Raw genomic sequence first — 16,963 nt, forward strand, 5'->3', positions numbered from 1 at the left:
TTGTGGACAGTTTGTAAAGGATAAAAATTGATGCAGCAGGACTGACACTTTTGTCAGATTTTGCAGATCTCATCTTGGAGACAAAGGCTTTCTACAACTTTCTTTCCACATATGCACTAATACTCTCCAACTGCTGTAAACAAAGTTTGATATATAAAATTGGTGGATTTCCCCTTTAACTTTGAAGAGTAGTCATGCAAATAAAAATCTAGGTCAATAAAAACAGGATCCACTAATCATGAACTAAATAAAACACAAAATCTCTCAAAAGGTAGGTCAGCAAAGTTACAACATAGTAAAGCAACTTGCAGTCACTGCAGACTACTTTAAGTCAATAGCTGTAGCACATGTCCCTTTATATGAAATCATGGTGTAGATGGCCCCTCTGCTGAACGTAGACTGCAATATTGCTGACTGCAATGACATGACTTCTCATTTCTTCCTGTTTTCTGTATCTTAAAAAATAGATCAACACATCAGATTAATCTTTTAATCTTTTAATGTTCTTCTCTGAGAACACTTTTCACACCGTTGATGCAAAGAATGTTTGGAATTACATTTTATTACAGTCAGAATGAATTGCCACGGCATGAAGTGGAAATGTGAGAAAAAACAAAGACATTAAGGTGTCTCTGGATATTTTTTTTCAAATAATTTTTTTAATTACTGACAGAAATAGATGATTATTCATAAGTTACTGCAAATGTCTCAGTACTGTGAAGATTTTTTTCTCCATTTTCTCTTATTTTGGCACTTTCCTTCGCTTCCTTTCCTCTTCTATGCTTCCACCTTGTCAGCCCTAATTGCCTGTTTGAGTTCACCTGGTCACTGCACGTCCTCTCAGTCACTCTCGCTTTTACATGAAGCAGCAGCTGGTAAGAGGAGTTGGGTTTACTTTGCATTGTGTGTTTGTTTTACCGCGCTCTTTTTTGTTTTTCTTTATTTCTTGAATATAGACTTACAAGTAATAGCAATAGTTGACATTTTAAGTTCTAAAATGTCTTTGTGTTCTTTCATATACACAAACCCAGTGTGTTTTGTTGCACTGCTTATCATTTGCGCAGCCATTTTGAGTGGAATGACATTTCCTGGTTCTTTCCTTCTAACTGATGCCCCATGATGATAGCACTCACCCCAGCGCCCGTCGCCTCCCACATTTTTTGTATGTCTTGGTTGATTGTGATGGACAGGCTGCGTTACAGTAAACAATGAAGGGCTTATAGTAATAAATACATGGAATACAGTCAAATTAAAGTACATTACTTTAACCAAATGTACAAATGGTGAATGAGAGCAACTTGCTGATTTGAATGATTTTTCTAATTCAATTCTCCATAAATTATTTTAATTCAAGTGAGAATTATTCTACTTATATGTATTTTAATATATATGACATTGTGGGAGATGCAATGTTTGAGGAAAATTTCCAGTCACCTGTTTGTAAAATTGTTTCTAGTGTTCAGAAGCTATAACCAATGGCCCAAACTAATAAAAATGAGACCCACGTTGTAATAAATAGGAAATGTCCATTAGTGAAACAGTGTTTAAACACCTCAGACATGCACAATTTTAACCAGTGTTTGTTTATCTGCACTGATTTATTAGGTCACTTTTACATCGCTGACACATTGAATCACACATTCTCAATAGTAATACACAGCAAAAGATTGAGGAGTTCATTCAAAAACAGCATAATTAGTCTTAGAGTCAACATTATATTCAGAATCAAATCCTGCCTTTTGTTCAAATTACAAGGCTGGTAGCTGCAACTTTTATATCTGTACTGGACTAAGGTGATATTTTATATCTGTACTGACTATGGTGATATTTATATCTGTACTGACTACGGTGATATTTTATATCTGTACTGACTATGGTGATGTTTATTTCTGTACTGACTATGGTGATATTTTATACGTTTTTATACATTGGCTTTGTCTCAAAGTTTACATGCACTGGACACTTTATACTGTGGAGTATTGAGTTTCCTCACTGATTACAAAGCCCTCACTAATCATTATTACTGTATGAATGTGTTGGATGGCCTTCTCTGTCAACACGGAGACTTAAACACTGGCATATATAGCTTTGTATACAAGGCTATTTCAGATCTACTTCCATCATAACTTCTGACCTATATCAGTTCAAATAGTACAGAGACTGTTGCTTCCCAATGTCTAGGGAGAACCGAGACACAACATAACGTGTGCAACGCCCCCCCCCACACACACACACACTCTTCCCACTCCCAAGTAAGGCCAGAACAAAGAATTACAAAGTAGCAGTTTCTATTTCCTTCAGAAATGAGGTCCCAACGCAACAAACAGAGATTGTGTCAATCTGTGTAAAAGGACCGCCTACTGATCAATCAATACTTCATTGACCATTCTTAGAAGATGCGCTGGTGCTCGGTGCGCGGAGAGAGAGAGAGAGGTTCGCTCAGACAAGTTTGGTCGTCAACTCCGCTTACATTCCCCGATGGGTGTTTTTATGAAATATATAGATTTCCAGCAGAGGTTATTTCGTATAGTATATATGTTGAGCAGTGTGTTTCCAATATATATATATTTTTTTGTTCTCACGATTGTTTCCAACTGCCAGGTTTGAAACTGAAATAAAAGGTTAAAGGAAAAACTGTTTATGGAAAGCACCAGTGTAATTATGGTCAGATCTTGTGCCTGACCGATGGGGAAGTGATAATGATAAGCGTTGTGATTCACGCATAACAGCATTGGCTTTTTTTGCCAGCTTTCCTCCCTGTTTTAGGAAGCAGTGACTGTATTGTGTTTTGCCTGTAAAACCATATCTGTATTCTTTGTATTTATCTAGAAATATAGTTTGCTCTTCTTATGTAAAATCTGCAGCTCTGGTAGATGTTTGATTGGTCATGCTGTGCAAACACCGCCTCTTTTATGTAAACATGCGTGTCGCTGGATTGGGAAACCCTGGGAGGATTGAACTAGTTGTTAACCAGCGTCGTGACACAGTGTATGGATTAGGTGAAGCTGGGTAACTGAAAGAAATCCAGGGCATGCTGATCTTGATTTGTAGTACAGGTATGAACAGGTGCCTGACCATACAATGCTTTATATGTAAGAACAAGAACTTTTAAATTGGATCCTGAACTTGATTGGAAGCCAATGTTACAAGGATAACAAAGGAGTGATGTACCACATCCTGCTGGACCTGGTCTACGGCCTGGCACCAGACTTCTGACTAATGACAAACTTTCACATTTTGACTTAGAATATCAAAAAGTTGACTTAGAATCTCAAAATATTGACATATCTCAATATATTGACTTAATATCAGAAAATAGTGACTTAATATGTGAATATGTTGACTTAATATGTGAATATGTTGACTCAGTGGCTCAATATATTGACTTATCTCAAACTATTAACTTAATATCTCCAAACATTGATTTAGTATCTCAATATATTGACTTAGTAACTCAGAACATTGACTAAGAATCTCAAAGTAATGACAAACTTTAAAATATTGACTTAGAATATCAAAATAATAATATCAGGTACCTCCAAAGAGACTACAACAAAGTCAACAACAATTCTTTATAAGATAATAGATACACTTGACAATTGTTCAATAATTCAAAAGAACATTTTTATCTGGATTCAATCTTTAAAAAACAACATAAAAATGGTTTTGTAAAGCCTCTTACGCATTTAATCAATCTCTCCATTACTTGTGGGATTTTCCACAGTTAATGGATTAGCAAGAGTGATCCCAATTTTCTTTTTAAATCAGGAGCCATTGAGCAGGCATGTTTATTATACTTTGATTATTATACTACCTATTTTTTTCTAAAGTTTTGGAGAAAGTTGTAGCTTGCCATTTTATCAAGTATGTGAAATCCAGTAACTATCTACATCCGTTACAGTTTGGCTGCCGTCCGCACTTCTCCACGGACTGCTTATTGTTTCCTTATAGAATAGCTGAAATTGTCATTGGACAAAAGTTAAGCAGACTTTCTGGATATCAAAAAGGCATTTGATACATTAAACCATGATGTTCTAATTCATAAACTTACTATACTCACATATACTCACCTGATACATTGCAGTGGTTTAATTCTTATCTTTCCAACAGTGAACAATGTGTTGGTACTAATGTGAACCTCCTCTATCCTAAAGACTAAAACAGGAGCACTTCAGGGTTCTGTACTTGGCCCACTTCTTTTTAGCTTATAAATAAATGCTACAGTCGTGTCTGGGAGCTGACTTACAGATGTACGCAGACAATAGTACCTGCTAGAGTAATCCTGTCTGTTTTTGTCCAGCTGCCAGCTAATCTACACCTGATAGCAGCTGGGTTTGAGAAATCATGCATTTCAGTAAATGCTAAGAAAACTGTGTCTGTTCGCTTTTCTGCCAGGGCTTGTTTCACAAAAGAGTTAAGTGAGTTAAATTTCAAGATTAATAGACAACATTAAAAACAGGTTCCTGGGATAAAATATACTAGACTCTCACTTGAAATTTGAATAATATGCAAAAATGGTGTGCAGGGTTGTAAAAGCAAACAGACATTGAGATCTATCAGGGACTGCCTCCCATTAATGCTGCAAATACCTTCATGTACGCTATGATGTTTCACATCTAAGTTATTGTGTAGCCTCTTCATCACAAGTAGAACCTACAATAACAACGCCTTTTTTGATGATGCTATACAATCGAGCAGTTAAAATTTTGGACAGGAAGCCAATAAGATTTCATCATTGCCATGTCCTCAAGAAATTAAATACGTGAAATTTCGTCAATTTTATTAAAGTTTGCTGATAAGTGGCTACATACAGTAGCCAGGCTCCTCAGGTGCTCAGTGGCCCAGTGGTTTCTCTTACAGGTTTGGATTCCGTATCCGCTGGTCACCTACTGTAAGACGCCTAAATCTTCATTAAGTCTAACAGCCTTTTCTGTTTGGGAGATCAATACATGGAATTCAGTACCTAAAGAATGGGGATCATGTTAATCTTCACCTGAAACTGGTTTTGAAGAGGGAGCAGTCATGTAGTCATGATTAACAGGGTGCTCCTGTGTTATGTTAATTTTTATATTAGCTTGTGTTGTGTGTTGATTTATCTGTATTGTGAGTTGTATTTTAAGGCATGCAGCGTATCTGTTGTTGTTGTTTTTGTATTCTTCACTGTCTTTTATATACCATAAGTGTTGAATTATTGTATTTTAAAAAAGGAGCCAATGAAAGGATGTGCATTGCAAGTTAGCTTACACTATAAATTCTGTGGTGTGTGGCATAAGTCTAAGCTTCATACTTGTAACTATACACATAAACATAAAAAATAAACATAATAAAGATGGACCTCCTGTGCCTAATTGTTGATCCTTAAGGTGACAAATCTGTCTCTGCTCATTTGGGGGTGCTGGTTGTTTGATTTGGTGTGTGTGTGTGTGTGTGTGTGTGTGTGTGTGTGTGTGTGTGTGTGTGTGTGTGTGTGTTTGTGTGTGTGTGTGTGGTGGTGTTGTGTGTGTGTGTGTGTGTGTGTGTGTGGGTGTGTGTGTTTGTGTGTGGTGTGTGTGGTGTGTGTGTGTGTGTGTGTGTGTGTGTGTGTGTTGTGTGTGTGTGTGTGTGTGTGTGTGTGTGTGTGTGTTGTGTGTGTGGGTTGTGTTGGGGGTGTGTGTGGTGTGTGTGGTGGTTGTGTACATAGTGATGTAGGACTGGAGGAAGTCTGTTTATTCAATGCCATCCTTTTTTATGTCCTTATGTTTCTTGTGGCCAGTTTCTTTATTAGATTTTTTTTCAATAAAACATCATGCAAATTAACGCTAAACCACATCTTTGTCTACTTACTTTTACACTTCACCTTTAGCTATATATAAGCTATTCCTGGGGGAACTGGGGGTTGAGGTGTGGTTCAGCAGTATATTATGCTCTCAATGGTCAGTCAGATTTAACTACAGATGTTACTGGTTCCATTTGAGGCCATTGCTGCCACTTTAAGGTGTTACCGTGGCACAGTGAGAGGGTCAAAGTTGTAAGACAAAACACATACAAGATTGAAGACATGTTCACTGCTATTTCAAAGTAAACAGTGCCATGGTTTATGATTAATGATAAGCAGGTCTTTCGATAGTCACGCCCCCCGAAAAACAAGACAATAAAGCAGGGGATGCTTTTATCGTCTTATCTAAATTTATTTACTGACTGAAAAGCAATATTGGAATGAACCTGAAATTTGCAACAGAGAACAGGAACTCATTATGAAAATGTTTACTGGGATAATAAATAAAATGATCATTTATCTACTACCAAAGACTTAAATTGAAACAAATTTCTTTTTGGAGCCTGTGGCGTCTCCCCCGCTGGGCATTAGAGAGAATGCAGGTTTCAGCAATGGCTTCACTTTTCAGACCCCAAAGCCACATTTGTCCTCTTCTTTTATAATCTATTATAACACAAATGTCCATTATGATATTAAGAAAAAACGCCCGGCAGATAATATAACAATGCTGTGACTCATGTCCAAATACTTTCATAGTATTTCTTCTGTCTACCAACACTGCATCTGGTCTGCTCACATGTGCCACATGGTGGTTGTTGGTGTGCACTGCAGTTGCTACTGCCCCCCCCCCAAACCGACGTCACGGCAATACCGCTTCACTACCACAGTAATCGTGTGCACCCAGTAACAGCTGTAGCTTGCATGTTATTTGTAGTACTGTATATTAGAACTTTTTCTGGTATGTTGTCACACCTATATCATTTTTGACTCACTTACATTAAGAACAAGAATATCCTTACATTTAATACATTTGAGCACCAACCCTTGTGTAGAAAAGGGATCACTGAATGGTTTGATGAGTATGTAATGATGTATTAAGCACTGAGTTAGACAGCTCTCTCCACCTCTATCTTTTTGGATGAATGCTGTTCATCCCTCAGTAGATTTCCACATGGTTTGAGAATCTATGATGAGCCAAATCCCAACTCTGTCTTAAAAGCTGTTTAAATTAATTTAAAAGACATAATGTTACTGACGAAATTAAGCAATTAGAAATGTCTTAACGCAGCTGGCCTTGGAAATGAGTAGTCCTGATGGAACTGTTGCTTGTGGCTGTTGCACCCATGAGCCTGTGTGTTGTTACAAGGGTTCTTAACGTGTCTTCCTCGGAGGACAGTGGAGAGAATACAACATTGACGGTAAATCTGGATAAAATCCAACTATAATATTTTCAGGACAATACTTGTATTTTGTGTTTGTACTGGAACATGTTTGGCCTTTCTGAGAATATAGTTCCTAGTTAGTATACGGTTAGAATATGTCATGGTTTTGTCAAGTTTCTGTTGTAGTATGTTTCATGTTTTCAGTTTGTTTATCTACTTCCTGTTTTGTTTTGAAATCCACTGTTTGGTTACATCCTTGGTCACTTGTCTTCCTACCTTCGTCTGCTTTCCCGCCCGTTTGATTATTGTCTCCGACCTTGAGTAGATTCACTTGATTTTTGTTTTGACGACAATTACCGCCTGCTCCGGCTGAATTTTCGCCTGCATTGTTCTTTGGACAATAAAAGTACTTAACTTTTATCACGTGTCTGAGTTGTGCATTTGGGTCCGCCACTGTAGCGTGTTAGTACAATCTGGCCACAATGGACTCAGCCGACTCCTGTTTGAATTCAGAGGAGATTATATCAGACAAACTCTGTGATCTTCTTTTTGACTTGGTGGTGATAAAGGACATGTGGAAGGCTCAAGCAATGGTATCAGCAAAACCGTAGTTAAAGGAATCTATTGCTCCATATGTGATTTGCTTCATCTCCAATCCTACTCCTCCACCTGCTAATAAGTTCGATTCATGTAAGCCTGTTTCTTGGCCAACTGGCATTAGGGCTACAGGTTTGTTTTTCATCAATCAGCCTATTCCTACTTCTCCCAATCGTGTCATTCCTCAGCCTGATTGAGAGCCAGAAACCTTTGTGTCTTTGTTTCAATATGCTGTTATGTGTGTTAAGAGGACTGTGGAGGCCAAAGCAGCCTGCCTTCTTGCTTGAGGGGAAAGGTCCAGCACAGCTACTAACAGTTCCCCTGAACTCCTGTGTTGTCCATCGGACTATAGCTCGGGTTGTCCAGCGGACTGGAGCATGTGTTGTCCAGCCGGCCGGAGCCCTTGGTGCTGTGCAGCGGGCCAGAGCCCTTGGTCTTGTGCAGCCTTCCAGGACCTCAGCTCACATCCTCGCTCCCAGTGTCTGCGCCGACCTTGCTCCCAGAGTCTTTGTTGTTCAGGTTCTCGACACGAGAGACTTTGCCTTGGTCGGGCACCCCAGTGATTTTGCCTTGGTCGGGCACCCCAGAGACTTTGCCTTTGTTCAGTGCCACAGAGACTCCTGTTACCGTTTTTTTGTGGGTGATCTGACCAATTCCTGATCCTGATGCCTTGTGTGGATATTATTCCTGTTGCTTTGCTGGTGCAACCGCCAACTCCTGATCCCATTTGCTTGTTTGCTGACCCTGGTCCACCTGTCTCCAGCCCAGCTGACCCGTCGCCTGCCCAGCTCTCAGAGGGGTTCTGTCTTTGCCGGCCTGCTAGGTCTAAAGAGGGAGTCAGCAATCCCCGTTCTGGCTGGCTTCTAGAGGGTCTTAGATGGCTTGGCCGCCAGAGGGATATTGCCTTTGCAGACGGCCTCCTGAGGGAAATTGCTTTTGCAGCCAACATTCCGAGGGGCTTTGCTGCTGGCTGCCTCAGAACCCTAATGTCCTGTTTGGCCTCCTGAGAGGCTCTGCCTTCGTTCTACCGCTCGACCTCCTGAGGGGTACCACCTACGTCGTACTGCTCGGCCTCCTGAGGGGTAGCGCCTACGCCTTCCTGCTCGGCATCCAGAGAGGCTCGGCCTTCGCTCTCCTGCTCGACCTCCTGAGGGGTACCACCCACGCCGTACTGCTCGGCCTCCAGAGGGGTACCGCCTACGTCGTACTGCTCGGCCTCCAGAGGGGTACTGCCTATGCCGTCCTGCTCGACCACGTGAGGAGCTCTACCTTTGCTAGCCTGTTTGGCCGCCTGAGAGCCCTCAAGGTCCTGCTAGGCCGCCTGAGGAGCTCTACCTTTGCCGGTCAGTTTGGCCTCCGGAAGGGTCAGTCTTTGTTTTTTGTTTTTTTTGGACTTGTTTTTTGTTTGGTTGGTTTGATGTCTGGTAGCCGTCATAAATATAGACTTTTTACCATAAATTGGTGCCTAAAAATGTATCAGAAAGTCTTTTACCCTAAAAGTTACCTGGGGACCCCTCCTGCTTTGTGTATTCCCCCAAAGGCCAATTCTGAGCAAGGAAAAACCCTGAACTATAATTAAAGACAGACATAAAAACATATATAGATTGCAGTTATAGAGTTAAAACAGATGAAAAGATGGGGGGCTAAAAGGAAAATATGTACAGTGTCAAAAGAGAGTAACAGACTGACAGTGACAACATAGAACAACATACTGTAGAGAATGACAGTAGCCATGTTTCCATCCACACGTTTTTATCCAAATTAAGTGATATTGAATGAAAAATTCCTTGTGGAAACAGTCAAATTCTACGGAATTTCATGAATATTGACCCAAAGGAAATCTCACGTTCGGTCTCATCGGATTTTATCTTGATTGATATATGGCTTATGCAATAAACGCTGATGAAACATTATTTGCCGAATAAATGTAAAAATTAAATAAGGTTTAGTTAATTTCCGCCCAGTATTTCCGTTCTGTTTGCAAACATGGCAGGTGTCAACAAAGACAGATGTAAGTGGACAAATGTGGAGACAAAAGACTTTTTGAATTTCAGTTATCAGGAACTCACGAAGGAAATGGCAGACAAATGGTTATTTGCCAAGCATTTTTTGCCAGTTACTTACATTAGATGTTTAAAAATCTGTTACATAAGGTGGTACTTATATTTTTTCACCATCTGTACACAAATGTAATTAGTGAATACATGTGTCCGTGGGTGGGGCGGCATGGGCATGGTAATGTGGTCTGGTCTGGCTACAGTGCTAAGGCTGAATTTATATCCCAGTCTGACCCTGCTCGAAACATGGTTACATAGTGACTTATTACAACACAAGCTACAAGCTAACGCTCTAAGTTAGGAGCATCCCAGTAGAGATCATCTGTTCACAGTTCACGCTTTCCCTTAATATAACACTGTGTACCTGCACCAAAATCAATAGGCTATCAATTTGGAAACATGTATTTACTAATCCAAGTTTCATATTTTCAGACTCAGCAGCTCAATAACTCAATCATTTAATTTGTTTTGAATTTCATTAGATTTACAATTTAATTTCATTAAATTGCATTGGACAGAAAAGACACAAAATTAGAAATTACGCTACTAAAACTAATGCATTCCTTTCACACCGTACAAAGATTTGACCATTTTTTTCTGTCTAAAGCATAATTTGCATACTAAGCAACTATTTATTTTCTAATCTTTAAAAAGCCATTCTAAAATAAGAGCTCACCAGCTGCATTAGTTAGCCTATGTGTGAATATGCTTATATTTTACACGTACCTTTTATCGGAGCTTAAATGGACCTGTTCTGCTTCAGATGTATGCAATATGACAGCTGCATGCAAGGAGATTTGAACTTGATAACTTTCTGTTGTCTCCGTGCCAGAGGTGACGCAAGGACAAATTCTCATCAAGTTCTTTCCTTTAAGCTTTGCAGAATGTTGACACTTTTAACATTCAAGGGTTTTCTTTTCCATAATTAAAGCCATGTGAACTTGAAAGACTTTTTTTTTATAAAGCTTGGTGAACTCAATCCCAATCTGACACATTAAATCCTCAATCTTCCAAGAATTGCTGAGACATCCAAAGTGATGAGCTGAGGTAAAGTGTAGCTCCTTATCTATCACAGTCAGGCCCCTTTTTCCTTTGCAGGAATTTCTTGACGAGGCGCTTTAAGTATCAAATGGTTAGGGATGGACATGTCCTTCCTTGGTCCTTCAGTCTTCATGGTCCCAAGAGGATGGTTCATACACACAATGTAAATATGTACTCTTTAGATGTTAGTGTTGATCCTGTTCTGGTGTAATTTATTACTGTGTTGGGATTTAAGACCATTTAATAATGCATAGTATCTCATGTGTAAATAGACATGTGAAACATGTGAAATATATTGTGTATTTTGAGTTTGAGTTAACTAATTAATCCAGACTCCTGGGGCAGCACTGGATGATAAATCAGCTAATATGAGCTTGCCTTTTGCAAATGACTCTGTCAGCTATTTTTTCAAAGCAACCAACACCAGATCCATACAGAGTAGTTGCAGCTAGCTGGGTAACCTCCGCTTGCTTAATCACTAACCGATCTTCACCCAACCACCAAAAATAGAACACAACTAATTATATAATGTGTACAACTCGTCCATGACTCTGTGAACATTATTGCTACCCGTCTTTAGTGCTGTCTAGGTTTCCATCGGCAATGGCGGTTGGCAATAAAGACAACTACCATGATCCTACGCTAATAAAATCCATCTTTAGTAGTTTTATTGTGAGCCCCTAGCAGCAGAAAACTGCACAGTCTATGTTTAATGCAAAATCCTTCAGTCAATTAATATGTTTACACACACTTTTACATTCGATCAAAATAGGCATATTCATTATGACTTTGCTTACTAGAAGATGCAGATGTTCTATCATTTGCCAACTCTAAAATATACTTTGGGATGAATAAAGTATCTATCTGTCTGCTTGGAACTCTGAACAAAACCGCTATAGAGCTCCCTAAATCCTGAATATATTGCCCAATATTTCCAATTTAGTCATACATTTTGCAATAGTGGTAAATCATACAGAATCCCCTCCAGAATTCAGAGCTGGTGTTGAAGCAATTCCTACAGAAGAAGGAAGAGGAGGTCAAGCAATACCTACTGGTCTGTACACGGTATCATCTGCTGATGGCGAGTCTCTGAGGGCAGAAGGAAAGAAAACCTTGAGTTTTTCAAGCAGGTTTGCCAGGGGTCCGGAGCCAAAGCATACATATTTACTGTGGCATGTCATTATCATGGACTGACCTAAGGAGACTTCTGCTGAATATGTGCATTCAAGTAGAGGTACAGCTGTAGACTGTTATATGGCCGAGGCGGTGGAGGTAAAGGAGAAGGAATATGATTTAAACCTGGATCATTTATCACTCCATCGCCTCTGTAGTTCATGGTTCAGTGCAGAAGGTTGCTTATTTCCAATTTGTTCGACTCAATCCACCTTGTGCCCAAATCCCAGCAGAAGGGCCATTGAGATGAGCTATGATTGGAGTCGTGAAGATGGCTGGGCGTGACAAAGAGAATGAGGAGCAGGATTTGGAATGTAATGTAAATGGACTGTTCTTGTATAGCTCTTTTCTAGTCTCAACGACTACTCAAAGCGCTTTTACATAGTACAGGAACCATTCACCATTCATACACTGGCCCAGGCTGCCGTACAAGGTGCCACCTGCTCATCACATAAACACTCACACACATTTACACACCGATGGTGCAGCATTGGGGGTTCAGTGTGTTGGACACTTTGACATGGGACTGCAGAGCCAGGGAATGAACCACCAACTTTCCGAGTGGCACTCCACCACTCTACCGCACTACCACTGAGCCACAGCCTCCCGCACTCTCCCGTGATTCATTCACCTTCAAACAGAGACCACGCATGCATGACAGATGGACAGAAACCTGGCGATTCCATCGACATCTGATCTTCTGACCTCTACCCACACTGACCTGGCTGCATATTTTTCATTCTCTTCTCCCCTGCCACCATGTGCATGTGCACTGGAGAGGGAAATGTGAGAGTTTCACTAGTGAAGTCCCTGTGTGAAGCCATGCCATCAAATCCCTTGTCTGTACACTTTTTTTTTCTATGTTGCTGAAAGGACAAAAGATGGTTTATCGCTAATGTGGTCTAAATTATGTCACATAAATTAAATTACTTAGGAGGAAACGGTAGGATGTCGACAAAGTTCTTTTACTTCTTACACCCCCTTTAATCCTTTGGCCGACAATGCTTTCAAACCCACATAACTATTTTAAATAGTTAGTTTCCTTGATTTCTACTCAACAAGCCTGGAAAAAACTTTAACAAAAAAACAGTACACAGAAATATGTATAACATGTTACACAAGCAATCAAATTTCAATATGTCATGTAAAAGCCCTTCCAATGTGTTAAATATTAACACACACATCCCGGTACTCCTGATGGCCAATCTATGCCTGTGTTTCCCTGGCAGTCCTAAAAAGGACAGTGATAGCCGTTTCTGTTTTATATGCCAACACAGGCCCACAATTTAATTAAATTAACACAATTCTCTAATGTACAAGCATGACACAATGTGATGTAAAGCTTCAAAACACACAAGGCAGCTTGTTTTATAATCCAAATCAAGTGATGGCATTTTTACCAATAGGAAGCATTGTGGTATTGCACGTCAACAGCAGTGTACAGCATATTAATCATATTATGCATAGCATAAAGTATTGGTTGTGTGGTATATTGTGTGGTCATCTTTTGTTTTATTTTTTTAAATATTGACTGTATGAGGCTGCAATTGGTGCAATCTATACTTGAACAATGTTCTTACAAGCTAACAAGAAACGTTGAGGTACAGTTAGTTAAAGGTCATGGTGCACAATGTTTTCTGTTATAGCTTGGTCAAAACAGCATTGTAAACATTGAGCATCAAAATCTATTAATTCTGATAAAATAAAGGAAATAAACCTTTTAAAAAAAGATTGCTTACAGTGTGTAGGTATTTTTTCACTGTAACCTATGCTATGGCCTTCAAAGTCAACATATCTCAACCCAAGTAATGGGAGATTTTAGATGTTAGACAACATGCTTCACCTGCGTCATAACAGCAAGTTGGGGAATAGTTTTTAGAAGAATGCTGTTCCTCATTCCAGTAAAGTTCCACGCACTTTAAGAATTTATGACAAGGATCTCTGACACTGCTGTGGAGATTTTGATTTGCCACCCATCTGTGTGTGTGTGTGTGTGTGTGTGTGTGTGTGTGTGTGTGTGTATGTGTGTGTGTGTATATATATATATATATATATATATATATATATATATATATATATATATATATATATATATATATATCTGTTAATGATATGATCAAAAACTTGATTGGAGATTGAAGATAATCACCCGGCCAATTTTCAACATAAACAGCCTGTATGTTCTCCCAGTTGTACGTCACATCACTATACTATTTTAACTTGAACATCTTTGATCTGTGTTGTTGATAACAGGATTAAATTGAAGAAACCCTTTAACTATGTAAACTACATACTTTTGTGGGAGAAGCACAAATATCCAGAGGCCTGATGCCTGGTAGAAAAAGTGCATAGAACCATAGTGCAGCTGAAACACTAAGTTTTTTGCAAATTGACTGGAAACATTGACAGCTCGGTGGACAGCCCTTTTAATGTCAACATTGCCTGCGTACATGTCCAACACATGTTGGAGGATGTTGATGCTACTGAATCTCAGGGGGCTGTTTACTGCTGTGCCATGCTCATCAGCAGAGGCAGAGTGGGTTGGTTAAACCTGCGAGTGAAATAAGAGTTGAGCAGGTTGACTACCTCAAATAACTGGCTCCTGTAGTAGTCCTCTGGATTTTTCCCACTAATGAGGTGCATCCCCGTTACCGTAACGGCTTGGAGCCCGCCCACGCCTTGGAAGCCGATGCCTGAACCATGCCATTAACGGCCATTCTTTGGCCATCTTCAATGATGCTGTGGAATGCCTCAGTGGACCTTAGGGTTTTGTAGTGTGTCTGGAGCATCTGCACTGCTGAGACATATGTGGACTGCAGCACCAGAGCCACCTCTTCCGCAGAAGAGAACAGTTTGAGAAAAACATTCAACCCAATAAAATCACAGAATTTTGATCAATGTCTGTAGTCCTGGTGCAAGGTTCCCTTGCTAGTTTAATGGTCAGCTCAACTGTAACATAACACACAACATTTTAAATGTTCATAATTTTATTGGTTGCAAAGCACACTGTATGCCTTTAATTGGTATGCAAATTAATCATACTTTTTTATCTGTTCTAAATGGTATTTTTCAACCCGTTCTCACTCCAGATGCGTAAAATACGACGTTTGGAAAGTGGCTGTCCGAGTCTGATGCAACGAAAAAGGCACCCTTTGGCATGTCTCTAGAACGTACCGGGGAGCGCAACATTTAGGTTTCGCTAATAGTATGTAAGGGAGATATTCCGCATAGGGAAGTTGGTCAGGGGGGTGGATGGGTCAAACACCGGACTTTCACTCAGGAGAGCGGGGTTCATGTCCCACGTGTGTCCTTAACCAGCCCAACATTTTTGCATGTCACGGAACCGTAAGCCCACCTACGAGCTTTCCCTTAACCCAACCGTCCCATTCCTGCTAGTCACAGAACTGAGCTTTTCCTTAGCCTAACGGCGTCAAAAGGGACACCAATAGTCCCGACCAAGCTGATGCTAAATGAGACCTTTAGCGTCAACAACAAGGACAAAGGCACCTGACCAAGCGTCCGTATTTTACAAGATGGGAGTGAGAATGTGTTAATATTTAAGTTTGTAATGGCTCCAGTGGTATTTGAGACTGGACTACACCATTGGAAACTCAGTACACCTGGAAAAACTTTAGTCTTGTGGGGAGAACCATCTGGAAGGGCTTTGAAACTTAACAAAGACAAACTGTTGCAAGATGCATTGACGTGTTATCAAAATGAGAAAATGTGGTCATTTTAAAGGTAGATATTAGTCAGCTAATCGGGCTGTAATTGCCTTTTAATACTCCGGTAATGATTGTGAAGTGCTAGTTTTGTCCTCTCTATTGCCCTCACATCCAGCAAGACCAATCAGTAATGTGTTTCTCTGTTCTTGCATCACTGCTTCTCTCTTCCTTTTCTGTTTTTTTCTCCCAGCTTAGCCTCTGTCAGTTTCCCCTTAATAATCCTTGACCCATACTGAAATTACCCTGCAGACGGAAACAAAGAACTCTGTAACTATTACTACTGCTGCCTGGGATTGTGTGTGTATAAGATAGTTAACCAAACCAGGTCTGTTGAAGCATTAATTACGTCAGTTGTGATTCATCAGTTGTCCAAAGCCCCGATTGTCTGCAAGAAACTGTGGCTGGAGTAAAAAAGAGAGAGCGATGAGGTGGGCGTCGGTGGGTCAATGTCCAAATAAAAATGCTAACATCTGTGTTTCCCTCATGACTTGGCTGCAGTGAAGAGAGCAAATTGATTTTATTCAGATAGAAAGCTAATGGTATTGAGGCTATATACCCTCCTTCCCTTAGTTCCTCGCTCTGCTTTCCTCTTGAAGCAGGGATGGACACTGATCACAAACATGTTTTCAGAGACTCACAGCCATTTCCTCTGTAAGCCCCAGACAACACCATGCATCACATCATCTCTTTTATTTCCTCTGTCTGCAGCTCCATGGGTGATTGGCTTGGAAATGAATGTTTGGGGAATGGATTTACAGATATCCAGCGCACCTGGGCGCATAGCACAGAATGGAATAGATAAAACAACTTAGAGGCTGTATTCACACCTAACTGATTTGGTGCAGTTTAAACTCTGCTGTGTTTGCCTTTTCAGCAAATCATTTGTTTAGGCTTGATTGTTTGACTATACATATTGTATTTCGAAAACCACACATGTACGGATGAACATTGTAATGTTTTAGCCACACTACAGTCCCTGACAAAAGTCTTGTTGCTTGTGTACAAATTGACCTGACTGAATAGATTTCTAATCAGATTTATTTACAAGAAATGGCTCATTTTAATCCCAACAGCTTTTGTAATAAGTTTCAGTGCAAAAGTATTCTAATATTCACAGCTTGGTAAAGCCCATTGAGTCAATTTTTGCAAATACAAAAGTGTTGTTGCCTTGTCAAATGAGCTTCACCTGTGACTAATAATGGATCAATCAGGTCTCAGGTGTGTATAAAAACA

Source organism: Etheostoma spectabile, chromosome 4 (assembly GCF_008692095.1).
Source record: "Etheostoma spectabile isolate EspeVRDwgs_2016 chromosome 4, UIUC_Espe_1.0, whole genome shotgun sequence".
Taxonomy (NCBI): domain Eukaryota; kingdom Metazoa; phylum Chordata; class Actinopteri; order Perciformes; family Percidae; genus Etheostoma; species Etheostoma spectabile.